This window comes from Vicugna pacos, chromosome 8, assembly GCF_048564905.1.
Source record: "Vicugna pacos chromosome 8, VicPac4, whole genome shotgun sequence".
NCBI classification, from domain to species: domain Eukaryota; kingdom Metazoa; phylum Chordata; class Mammalia; order Artiodactyla; family Camelidae; genus Vicugna; species Vicugna pacos.
The window spans coordinates 20987899-20999600 of NC_132994.1; the positions used below are offsets into that span (position 1 = coordinate 20987899).

Below are 11702 nucleotides of genomic sequence, written 5' to 3' on the forward strand. Positions count from 1 at the left end.
TGTTGACTTTCTGTTGACTTTCAGACTAGATATTTTCAATAACTGTATTGAAACTGAATTGTGATTAAACCATAGAACTTTTAGTTGCGTAAGATTGATCAAAAAAGTTTAGTACATGGAAGTTTTCATCCAGGGGCAGGTAAGAAACTTTTCTCACTAAATATGTTCCAGACAGTTGTTGAGAGAAAAAAACAAAAAATAAAAGTAACAGCAAAAAAAAATCCCCACATTGTTTTACTCTGACACCCAGGAGTCTAGCCTATAGATATTTGTTAAGACGATCGTTCAGGTTTTAACTTGCAATCTTTCCTCCCCTATGGGATGACAGAAACTCTTCAACAGGAATGACTCAGGCAAAATACAGTGTGCGTTTTTTGTTTTTTTTTTTTGTGATACTGAGCAGTATTTTTGTTTGTGCTCTTTTGGTTTTTAATTGCTGATCCTTTGCCCCAATGAATACAGTAGCACTGAGGTCAGAAGGGTGGACTGATATGGGCCATTTGTATCATATCCTCTTCACCAGGGTCCTATTGTCTAATTGACATACCTGCCCTGCACTTACATTGGATGCCTCTGGCATGATCTGAGCATCAAGTTTGCAGAAAGGCCTTAGGCCCTGTCCCTGTCAGAGAAGAAACGGAGATGAGCAAGACTTTAGGGACTTGCTCTCCAACTCCTTATTTCTTCCTAGAAGTGCATGCTCTTGGGGAGTAAAGCAACCACCCTGAGCAGGACAGTTGGATGATAATGGTCTTCTGTCTTAACGAAGGGGGAAAGGATGCTAAGAGATGGATTTGACAATGTGGTACCACATGATGCATTACAACTACTGGATTTTTCAGAAGATTTACAGAATTAAGAAACATTCTGAAAGATAGGAACTGTGCTCCCCCCCTCAAGGAGTGAGCTGTGAGCTTAGTTTAGCCCTTATCCCTTGGAAGAGGTGAACAGGACATGTCCTCCATTAGCAGAGTAAATTCCAAAAATCTGCCAAGGCGGTAGGAAACAGTTGGAAGAGAAAGACAGGCCATGGCAAGGAGGCTGTTACTATCGTAAATTTCCTAGGTCCCTCACATGGAAAGAGTTGACCCTGCTATTTTTTCTGGCAAGTAGAGACTATGAGGGTTTTAATATTCCAATACTCTTCTAAGTAGGGTGGGTTGAAGTGGAGCTAAAATCATTGGACTTTGCGCCCTCTAGTCAAATACTAATTCTCAAACTTGATTTGTCAGTGGCAGGTAGGGCCACACAAATAAAATGTTTTTAAGTTTAATTATATCAATAAAGCCACAAGCACCATGTGTACATATTCAGACTGATAGTTACTGTTCTTTTCCTATATTAACCATTTAAGTAAGATAATTATTTGCCATTCTGTGACATTTAATTACAATGCTATGACTAATCTACATAGTTTGAAGGCAAAAATTGCTTTATATGTCATTTAGGATTTGTATGAACATATTTAAACTGCAGAAAAGATTGCTTGGAAAATGCAGAGGTGGCTCCCAAGAGCTCTTGATTACCTTCTGTATCAAGATCATTTTTTAAAAATCGGCTATATGATTGCCGCATAATTTCAAGGTGACCACCTGTCAAAGAGCTTCTGGGAAAAAAAAAGGCAAAACACCTCTCTGTCTTATTTGTGCATTTATTTTTATAAACATTTCTAATTTTCCAGAGGATATGATGGGCTAAAATTTTAATGGGATTGTAACAGTTAGCAATGAGTAAATAACATGAATTCTTAGTTGATGTAAATTTTATGCCAGGTTTGAGTGATGAAGGCAAAAACTATCATTGAGACTGGAAACACATTTATTAGCAGATGTTCAGTTGTGCAGGACAAACCTACATGAATAACAAAGCTTGCCTTATTTGCACTGAGAGCTCTCAATTTCTTCTTTTCCCAGGAAGTGCATTGTACTCTGGACTTAGCTGAGTCATAATTAAGCTGTACTAAGAAAACATTCAAGTGACAATAATTTGCAAATGATCAAATTATTGTGGGCTTAGCTTAGGGCTTCACCAGCTGGAGTTCTTTCTCTGTTATAACCATATGTCTGTTAATAAATTTGATTCAAATGTAAAACAACTGCAGATATTTTAGAGACTGGGCAGAACAATTAAAAACAAATAACATTGTTCTTGTGACTTGGTCTTCAAACGAATGAACAAACCAAAATGATGATGCCAAATGCTACTTGGATAATGATTACAACATGAGAAAAAGCGGCAGTTAGCATGTTTTAAATCTAATTGCCTCAGATATTATGTGTCGACTCATCACACAGGATGGCTTAAAAGAATGGCACTTAAAACATAGTAGGTACTGTGCAGATTTCAAAGGAATCCCCTGTTATCTTCCTAAGTTTACTTCATAAATGTTTCAATGAACGTGAAGAGGGATGATCATTAGCAAAGCGGAATTACAGAGTAAATCACTTGGGGGCAAAATACTGTACTTGTCTTATAAAAGAGTAACGGTCTTGGTAAAGGTGAAGATGAAAAAGGGAATTTCTGGAGCTGCTCTTTTAAAAGGAACTATTTTTAGCAGGAGAAAAGGCTTCATCATTCCAGGAATTTGTTAATTCCCTCTTTTCTTTAAATCTGCTCTTTGAGTTCTTTGAGATAACACTATTTGCAATGTTCCACTCTCTCCTAGCATATATCCCCATTTAAATTGTCTGGGAGAGTTGGCTACAGCTCTGTACCATCTTTATAAATTCATGATCTTACTAAAAAGGATGTTACTGAAACTGCTGACCTCTCCCATCCCCATCTCACAACAACACTCTCCTGACAGCAGTATTAGCAAAATTGTAAATCTAGTAAAGAACATATTAATATGGAAAGGTCAGTACATGTCAGAAATGGTAAAGTGTGGATAACTGATAGAAAATTACAAATTGGGAACTGCTTTGAGGAAGGCAAAATACACCTTGGCTGGTTCAATATATTTGAATTTCTGAAAATTTGATTAATGACATGAATCATTGCGAATCTTTTGGAAACTAATAAAATCATTTACTCCTCTTTGTGGGCCTACTTCTTCTACCTCTTTATTCCTTCATGTCACAAACTGATTCGTTCCCTTCCTCAGATTTCTTTTATACAGTAAAATTCTTATTTTCTCTTTGTAGAAAAACAGTATGGTTTCTGGAAGGAGTAGTTATTGTTTACCTAATTACTGGAATTTTTTGAGGGGTAAATAGATATGTGAGGGAAGAAACAGTTTGTAAATACTGAAGAAAACTTAGTTCTATTTTTAAAAAAATAGCTGTATGTATAGGTGTATAAAACAATATAAAATTACTTGTCATCACAAGAGCAGCCTGTGGACACAGTAAGTACTTAATAATTGTTTTTGAACAAATTATTTCTGATTTTAGAAACTAAAGGCAAGGATGAATGGGTACTTCCCTGGGTGAGAGAAATTAACAATTGTCTATTTCAAGAATAAACACTGCTGTTCTTATTTTGCATTTTTAATGATCTGAAAGAGGGACAGCCTAGTGAGAACTCCACAATTTAGATGCTGATAATCTCCTCCAAGTAGTCAGCAGCTAGCCTCTGGGGACAAACCTCTGGGTTCTGCAAGGTAATTAGAACCTTACTGCTACATTGGGATCTTTGCATGTTCAGGTTAATTTTCTCATTTGTCCCTTCTTTAGAATAACTGTTTGAAATTTGATGATCCTGGCAGGACAACAGTTGTTGTTTTTTAACAGATTAAAAAAAAAAAAAACTGAGGCTCTGAGAAGCAAAAGGTTTGCCAAGTTCATTCACCTAGTAAGTGAAAGAGGTTGGACTGAAACAAAGGGCATTTGACTCCTGGTGCAAGGTTGCCTAACACAACAAAGGCATTAGAAGCCAAAAATTGTAGACGTTCACAAATGATTTTGATAAATCCTTAGATGTCAGACACATAACAGATGAGTAAAGGTCATCATGTGTTCTTAATACCCATCTTCTCCTTCTTCAGGCTAACGTCATGGAGGGTAGCCATGCAATCCCCTATAAAACCCTTTGCCATCACTGTCAGAAACGGAGTCCTGGACTCCAGGCCCATTGGCTTGTCCCAGTGAGCCCTTTCTCAAGTTCTTATCTTTTGGATACAGAAGCATATTACTAGGGAGTGTGAAGGGAAAGTTGACTTTAATCTTAATTGCCTGCATAACAGTATTTTTAAAAAGATCTCACTCTGTAAAATATAAAACCTTACCAACATCATAGACGTCAGGCATCCCAGGGCAGAGCAAAGGTTATTAGAAAAGAAAAGCCAAGCTTGCAGTTACTCTGTCTTCTCTTCCTCTGAATTTGCCATCAAAATACGGATGCACTTCCAAGCAGACCATAGCCAGATTACAGAAAGCAGTCTGTGCAACTACTCTATCCCTACTTAATGTACATGCCAGGACAGGTCAGGTACTTATCAAAATGTTATTTCATTTTTTTTCTTCCTTGATTTTAGAATGTTCCTCTAAAATATTTGTTCAAATAACCTGTATGTCAAAACAGCTCAACGCAGACTGTGAATGCGATTCATATGACTTTTTGTATGACGGATGTTTTGTTAATCAACATTTTAATTTTGCAATGATTATGCCATGATCAAACCAGTTACCTGACCCTGTTAGGGGGTTATTCAATTCTAGGAAAATAACTATGAAGCTGAAATCATGGTTTCCAGTATTGGAGGATCTCATGTTTTTGTTAGCCAGGAAAAGGCGAATACAACCTGGCTTCGTTAGATAGTACTTATATTCTGATGTTTATATACTGAAGTATTCTAAATCTAAAGTAATAGCATGTTATGTTTTTGGTTGCTTGTTTGTGCAATAATTTGTGATTTAATGTCATCAAAGAAATGATGTACAAAAACACATTTCATTCCTAATTGTTTGTGGAGGTGGCATGGTGGAGGGGTGGGGGCGGTGATACACGGTTCGGGGTTGGCTTTACATGCAGACAGCTGACGTGATTCAGAATGTTATGGTTTCCACTCCTGAACAGAGAGTTCATGACTAACATCTGTGCAGCAGAAACTGAAATTTCTAGGGCCTATGTTGGGTTTTAAACATTTTCTACGTTTCAGTGGTACAAGCTATTTTTCAGGCATATAATAACTTCTCATACATTTCCAAGTAGCTGAGAAAAGTGATCAAAATACAAAGTCCATAACACGTTAAATGTCTACTCACACATATATTCCAGTGCACATGTGCTTTGGAGCCAGAAAATTTGGATTTGAGCCCTGGCTAGTTCTGCTGCTTATTTTGCTTGTCATCTTGGGCAAGTTCTTTTAGGGCTCACATTCTTAGTTTCTTCATCTGTAAAATGTGAAAATAAAATCTGCCTGGATTAACCTCATATGCTAATTACCTAGCAAAATTTTTGACAATAAAAAATCATTATTAATAGTATTATTTTTATTGACACTTAATATAATACATATGTAAATACTCTGAAAACTTTAAAACACTGTGCAGTCATTGCTATAATTTTTATTTCAAATACTGTTCATATCAATATGTACAAGAATATACACAGAAATTTACTATATATATTTATATTTAAAACATTTTAAACCTAAGTTTTACAGCATCAAGTGAAATTATTTTTATTTATTTTTATAGGTGTATACAATAATTTATTGTTTAATAGAAGTGGAATTTCAAATCAGTAGGTCAAGAAGAGTTTATCAATAAGTGGTACTAAAACAAATAGCCATCTTTTTGGAGGAAAAAAGTGATTGGATCCACTGCCCCACACCACATGTCCAAATACATTCCATGAGGATTACAGATTTAAATGTCTTTAAATATAATATATTTAAAAAGAAAATTATAAAATCTGCCTATAACCTAGAATTTGAAGATTTATTTTTAGGCAAGATGGGAAATCCAGGTTGAAAAAAAAACAACTACTCTGGCTACATAAAAATGAAATGTTTTGTACAATAAAAAAGAAATATTAACATAGCAAAATAGATACATAAAACACATTCGATGATGCACCTGAACACTCTCGGTAAAACTGTGTTACTAAATCGGTGCTTTAAAAGATCTTTATTAACCCCACAAAGGCCATCCACTGAAAACTACAACAAGCATAATTACCAGAGTAACTTTAGAGCCATTCTGAATAAGGGAAGAATGCCTGGAATCAGTGCTATTTCAGAGAAAAAAAAAACCCACAGAAATAAATATTTGAAACAAACAAAAAAAATTACAGAACATGTCATTACACTGAAAGCACAAAGGAATCAAAGATTAGAGTTTAGCATGGTGTCCAAATAAAGACCTAAAGACCTCTGAGTGAATGGAGGAAATGCGCTGTGTCACTGATTCCCGGGCTTGTAACCCGGCATAATCACTACCGAGGCTCTAGAACCGTGGGACAGGCGGTTGGAAAATCTTTTGTTGTGTGGGCTCTGGGGTGAGACCCCATACCCTGCTGGTCCTTCCAGGGTCCAAACAAGCAAGTCAGCTCCCACCTCCACTGCTGCCCCAAAGTACGGGCCCTGCCGCCTGCCTGGAGTCCCGCCTCCATACCTGGTTCTAGAAGGAAACAGGTCCTCAGGCCTCCTGCGGTCCCCAGCCCCCGAGCCTAGCCAGCCCGGGCCGTCCACATCCAAGCAGGAAGACCGTCGGAGGTGATTCAGCTCGGCTGCGGGCGCCGGCGCCGGAGCCGCCCCTTTGACGGCGTCGGGCTGGAGGCCGCGGTGACGTCACCCCGTCGGGCTCCTTCCTGCGGCGCGCGCTCGGCCACGTGGAGCGGGTCAGGTGGGTCACGGTCCCCTGGAACAGAGGAGATTCTTTTCCCCGTGGATTCAGATCACAAAGGTCACAGTGGAAGGTTTGGAATAGGGGAGCACAGAACATGAAAATACGGCGCAGATGCACTCTTACTGCTGTTCACAATCAGGCTGAAGGCGAGGGCACACGTCCAGGTGGACATGAGCGAAGGGCAAGGTCTCCCTAAAGAAGCCCTTGGAGGCCAGGGTCAAATTTGTCCTTTAACGCTCTGCTTACATCCCAGAACCTTCCCTTCACGCCGGCCTCACCAAGTAGGGACTGAACTACAGGACGACCAACGAACGTGACTTGTCCCTAGAGGCATGGAGCCGCGGAGTCACAAGGATTAAAAAAGGCCTCGGCGCACCAGTGAAGCTCCGTCCACTCCCTCCCTCGGCCTTGTGGCCGGGCTCGGGAATTCCACCGGCAGGCTAAGCTCAAACGTTTCAGGTAAGGTATTTGCAGTTTCTCCCCACGTAGGGGGCTTGAGGGTTGGCTCAGGCGACCCTAGCGGGGGGGCTGGATGCAGAAACCTATTTTTATTTATAAATATAAATATAAATATAAATATAAATATAAATATGTATATATACATATTTAATATCATTTAGCCTGTGACTATAAAATTACTAGTCTAGGAATCTTGCTCTATGATCTTGGGCAAGGCATTTTTCTTTTCTGACCTGAACAGCTTTTTTTTTTTTTCCATTTTATCCATTAAATAAAGATTAAAACGATTTGTATCATACATTTGTGGGGAGAATTAAATGCAGCAAGAGTACTTAGAAATAGACCCTCAATAGACTCTCAATAAATATTTGTTGAATATGGATCTGGTGTAAGTGAACTACAGCTAGGTTGACTTCTGAGACATCCCTTTCAGTTCTAATACTGTAGCACCCTCCACACGTTTTTCTACATGTAAAAAATAATATACATATCAGAAAGAATAAATGTGTCTTAGAGGTAGAGCATATACTTTTTATTATGGAAGACCCTAAAATCTTTAATTTTCCACTAACCTGTGGGCAACTGTGACTGTTTGGATTTTGTAACCTTGAACCTTCCCAAGATCCCAGACCATGGCAGTTTTTCAGTGCATATTGTTTGATGGATTCCTGCAAAATTTAAATGATGAGAATAACACTATCATGGAAAGGAGAAGATGATGGAATTCCCTGAGGGCACTCATAGCTCTTGGGCATGCATTTTCTTAGACAGATGTCTCCTTTGGGGACAGCATGCATGTGTACCCACATACAATACAGCAGGACAGCCTGCTTCCCACATCCTCTGCTCTTTTCCAGGCCATACCCTCACCTAGTCTAATGAGGTGTATTTACATGGAGCACTGCTGAAATACTATATTCTCAGGACATAGGAAACAGCGCTTATTCCTATATGACCCAAATGGGGCATTCCTAAAAGATAATTGCTGCATGCCCAGCATTTCTATCCATGAGAGGGTTAAGGAACCTGTCCTAGCCTATGTTCATATGGCTTTTCAAATTAAGTTCTCTCATTGGTTCAAAGGTACCAGTCAGGACACAGAGATACACTTGGATCTTTAAACGTTTCCTTTATTTAATTTTCCCTTAAATCTGAACAACATTTACAGGTCTCTTCTCTTTTTTCCTCCCAAAACATATTTAACATATGTCTGTTTCATTTAGATCCTAAGTTAAAGGAGAACCGTGTGCTCTAGCAATGATCTTTGTTGCCTCAGGGCTTAGTGAATTTAATCATTTATTTGGATCCACAGATAATTGCCTAGTCAATAAACTTTGATGTGGGAATGTAAATGATTGCATTTGAAGATTGCATTTGAAGAGTTTATAATTATGTCTAAATTTTAGGATTTCTGTGAATACTTTAAAATATATTCTGGAACAGAATTTTTTTTTTAACTTGCTACTTTACTCTCCTAATTAGCTTTCCATTGGAAAAATAGTGAATCCTGGATTACTTGAAACAGATTTTGCTTCTTCTCTACTTAGAGGATGATCTTAAGACTAGAAATGACAGGGCATGATTTAGATGGAACTGAAGCTCAAGAGATACACACATGGACAAGTTATGACCTAAGATGCTAAAAATAATTGGTAACGTAACAGCTGCCTATTATGTTAAACAGGTCTTCTGGGGATGGTGATCAGTGGAAAAATGTCATTCTAAGTGGAGACCTCCTGAGCACAGGACAGAGCACAGGTAATGGTAACATTTATATCAATAATTGGGTGAGTCTGTATAAGGCATTTTTATCAAATTTGTGAATAATCATAATGATTACTATCAGTATAACTGCCACTATGCATTGAGTAATTTTATTCTAGGCTCTCTGATTTTATTTTCACAACCAAATGTTAAGCTAACCATTAGAGCCTCACCTGGCAGAGGCGTGATTTAAGAAGTTAATTTGTCTTTGGTCATTCATCTTAAATGTGATAGAGTCAGTATTAAATCTATGACTGTCTGATTTAGCCCATAATGTAGCCACTACTTTATGGTGGCTCTTCTAGGACTTACTCAAAATTAAAAATAAAAAAGGTAATAATAATAAGTAATAATTTGGAGTGCATGATGAACAACAACAAGAGTGAATTAAATTAAAATAAATATGAAGTCTACACTTTAAAAAAGTGGATTAAAAAATCCAAATGCAGTTTATAAGATAAAGAGATTTGACTTAGTGAAATTTCATGTGAAATTATGATGTGGCTTCCAAAAACTGACTTACATTAACAGTGTTTCTCCATGGGCCTGCTATTAGCATTTTGGGCAGGATAATTTTTCATCATGCAGAATGGTCTCTGGCAAGAGATTTAGCATCCGTGTCCCCACCCACTAATGCCAGTAGTACACCCAGGCAATGAGAGAATACCTCTTCACAAGAAACACCCTCTACACTTGCACTGCCTGGGTTGAGAATTGTTGAGTTAGTAAATATATACAGGTTAGAAAAGAGGACATTAAAGATAAACTGTAACTCGAACAAGTCAGAAACTATTGAGGCTATTTTCAAAACCATCTTTACTGTCAAAACAATATCCAGAAGATAACTGAGTCAAAATTGTTGGATTTTGTAAAAATCCCAGTGCTTATATAATACATTCCCCTCTTTGCCTAACTAGTTTCCATTGGATTTCAGTCACTTGCAGCTAACTAATGTGCTAACTAGTATGCTAACTAATCCTAAATGATATGCTAGCGCAAAGTCTCTAAGACTTGCGAACATGTCAGAAGTGCATAATGAATTAGGATTATTTAGCCTAAACAAAGTTGACAGAGGTCATGGTGTTTTCTAAAATTCGATAAACAAATATATCTGAGGATTTAGACTTGTTGTAATGGGCCACTGATGACAGAATTGAGACCAGTGTTTAGATGATGGAATAATTAGGAATGGACAAAAATAAAGGGGCTGTCTTGGGAGGTAGGCTCTCCTTTATTTTTCTATGTATTCAAGACGAGGCTAGTTTCTGAGATGGTGATTTGAATAAGAGGGAGGTTGGACTCTTGAGGTCTTATTCAATGCTTTTAGATCCTGCGATTCTGTATCTTTTGGGCATAAGGTCATTGCAGATTCACTTACTTTAACTTTTGATAAAATGTCCTCCTTTTCCTTCTGCTTTCTCTGAATACATATTAAGTAATACATTCTCCTCCAGACCTATTTTTAGGTGCACAAAAACTGCATAGATTTAGACAGAGATCAAAATATGCAAGCAGCACATCAGGGTCACCAGAGCTTTCTGCACCTGAAAAGAAGAAAAGAAAAATCCAAACACTTTATTAGCAACTGTACACTCTCCTTAGAACACACGCTTAGCCTGCTGTGTTCCCAACACTAAGTCTTCCCTCCTCCGGGGAGGCAGTCAAAGCCAAGCTCATCAGGCTGCAAAACATTCTGCGAAGGAACAAAGCATTCATGGTTAATGAACTGGTCCAGCAGGACTAGCCTGCTAATGGGAAACTGGTCCCCTCTCACACTCAGGTGAAAGATTTCCCCTGTCCTCTCAGCCCCCTACTTTTTCTTTTTTAACAGAAGAAGGAAAACCTCTTTGATTACCATTAAGTTCTTATGAGGCCGTGAAAATCTCCTGCCAGAATCACTGTAATTCTGCGACACACAGAATTGGCCTGATTGTTCTGCGATCAGCAAGGCTTGCACAAGGTATAGTCACTTTTTCTCCATCTCCCTTGGCTGAGGGTGCATTTATTCCCTTAAAACTGTGTACACCTGAAAAAGGAACTAGAAGAAGACATCATGAAAGATTTGGCTTAATGAAATTTTTAGTATTTCATTTCTAGAATAAGTGCCTGTGTGGAAGAACTTGGATTTTAGGCCTCACTAGGAATAATTATCTATAAAAGCAGAGCAGCTCTGCTTGCCTCCCCATGAGAGGATCGTGCCTTTCTTCTGCTGTGTAATTAATCTCCCCCTGTTTGCCTATTGCCATCTCTCCTTTTGGCTGCCCTCTGACTAACTTTTCTAATGGAAATCCCATATGCTGTACTCTAGAGCTTCTGCTCTTCCCTGTATTACACAATCCCTTACGATACTTTGCCTTTCGGTACTATTTCTATTGTAATTTTACCTGTAGGCAGGATATCTCAATTCTGTATCACCCTGTTGATCTTTATAAAGCTCTGTATTTCTTGCTTTCTTTTTAACTTTTCCCTGGGGTGTCCCTGCACAATCTAATGAAATGTTATCTGTCTTCAACAAGCTCACTTCCTTTCCAGTAGAACCACAAATTGCACCTCCGTCAGAATCAGGACCTCAGGTTCAGTTCACTTTTTCCAGACTTTGGCACCTCCAGTGCACCATAATTCACCTCTCTAAGAAACAGACCACGTACATCCTTCCAGCAGAATGTTGTTTTTTTAAATAGGTTTTTA

At 38.3% G+C, this 11702-nt stretch overlaps 1 long non-coding RNA gene across 3 annotated transcripts in view; it reads right to left on the bottom strand.

Moving 5' to 3' along the window:
• Positions 1 to 6683, bottom strand: part of LOC107033196 (uncharacterized) — a 70521-nt gene extending 63838 nt beyond the window's left edge. For all 3 annotated transcript variants that reach the window (XR_012075213.1, XR_012075214.1, XR_012075215.1), the window contains exons 1-2: positions 6558 to 6683; positions 5205 to 5333 (exon numbers count right to left, since the gene is read on the bottom strand). This is a non-coding gene — a long non-coding RNA (uncharacterized lncRNA). The remainder of the gene's footprint in view (positions 1 to 5204; positions 5334 to 6557) is intronic.
• Between the last annotated feature and the right edge of the window lie 5019 nt (positions 6684 to 11702).